We start from the raw sequence: 1,733 nt of genomic DNA, 5'->3' as shown, positions 1-1,733 counted from the left end.
ATGTGGAAATTAAATAAGATACTCATGAAAAACCAATGCATCATAGATGATATTAAAGAAGAAGGTAGACAGTTTATACAATTAAATGATAATGCTGATACAACTTACTGGAACTTATGCTATGCAATGAAAGTAGTCCTAAGAGAGAAATTTTTAGCCATGAACACTCACATCAGGAAAACAGAGTGAGTTCAAATAAACAACCTAATGCTGAACCTCAAAGTTCTAGAAAAAGAACAGTCAAGCTCAAACCTCATGCAAAGGAGGAAATTATAAAGATTTGAGCAGAAATTAATGCAATAGAGACTAAAAATCCCCACAAAACATCAATAAATGAACTGTGCAGACTGGAACCAGTGACCACCGCCTAGCTCCACCCATCAATCACAGCCAGGAAGAGCAGAATCTCTGGGAGCAAGTTGGTGGGACCATGGAAGATGGATTCATGTATGAAGATTATCAGAACACTGCACAATGGCTTCTCTCTCATACCAACCACTGGTCCCAAGTGGCAGTGATTTGTGGTTCTGGGTTGGGAGATCTGGCTGATAGATTAACTCAGGCCCAGAGCTTCGACTACAGTGACATACCCAACTTTCCCCGAAGCACAGTGCCAGGTCATGCTGGTCGACTGGTGTTTGGATTCCTGAATGGCAGAGCCTGTGTGACAATGCAGGGAAGATTCCACATATGTGAAGGATACTCACTCTCGAAGGTACCATTCCTGGTGAGGGTTTTCCAGCTTCTGGGAGTGGATACCTTGGTGGTCACCAATGAAGCTGGAGGGCTCAACCCTAAGTTTGAGGTTGGAGACATCATGTTGATCCGTGATCATATCAACCTACCTGGTTTCTCTGGTCAGAACTCTCTCAAAGGGCCCAAAGATGAAAGGTTTGGAGCTTGTTTCCCTGCAATGTCTGATGCTTATGACCGGGAATATGAGGGAGAAGGCTTTCAGTGTCTGGAAACAAATGAACGAGAAGCGAGAGCTCCAGGAACGCACCTATGTGATGTTGGCTGGCCTCAACTTTGAGACTGTGGCAGAATGTTGCCTGCTGCAGAAGCTGGGGGCGGATGCTGTTGTCATGAGCACAGTACCAGAAGTTTTAGTTGCTCAGCACTGGGGACTTCGAGTCTTTGGCTTCTCACTCATCACAAACAAAGTCATCATGGATTATGAAAGCCTGGAGAAGGCCAATCATGAGGAAGTACTAGAGGCTGGGAGACAAGCTGCAAAGAATTTGGAACAGTTTGTCTCCTTTCTCACGACAACCATTCCACCCTCTGACAATGCCTAATGACCACTCCTGGAGTGGTCAGGGGCCTTCCTGCTGGAATCCAAGTGGCTACTACCTACTTTGGCCTCTTGCTGGGGTCAGGTGCCTCTGCTCTTAGATAGTAGAAAGAAAATGAGCTCTCTATCCTTCACATTCCCTACTTTCTCCCACCAGACGTTTTTGGTACCAAGTCCTCTTGCTCAGTCATCTTCTCAACACATTTTTTCTACCCCATTCTTCTGGAAGAGCTGGAGCCCAGTGTCCTATAACACCTGGGGACATGCCTATGATTGAGCATATGCCTTTGAACTCCTAACAATAGCTACTACTAGCTCTTTGAGAGCACAGTCTCACGTTCTTGGGGCTCTGTTGTGCTTCACTTACAGCACTAGGGAGCAAATAAGGACCAGCTTATATACCATAATATTTTGAGAATAAAGATATGAAATTGTTTTT

The 1,733-nt window shown here is 44.8% G+C and overlaps 1 pseudogene; it reads left to right on the top strand.

Moving 5' to 3' along the window:
* Nucleotides 1-424: 424 nt before the first annotated feature.
* LOC101710971 (purine nucleoside phosphorylase pseudogene) lies at nt 425-1,471 on the top strand (annotated as a pseudogene).
* The last annotated feature ends 262 nt before the right edge of the window (nt 1,472-1,733 follow it).

The sequence above is a fragment of the Heterocephalus glaber genome, unplaced genomic scaffold (assembly GCF_053883595.1).
Source record: "Heterocephalus glaber isolate CG9 unplaced genomic scaffold, H.glaber_assembly_v1.0 deba00001733, whole genome shotgun sequence".
Taxonomy (NCBI): Eukaryota; Metazoa; Chordata; class Mammalia; order Rodentia; family Bathyergidae; genus Heterocephalus; species Heterocephalus glaber.
This window is presented reverse-complemented; position numbering and strand designations above follow the sequence as displayed.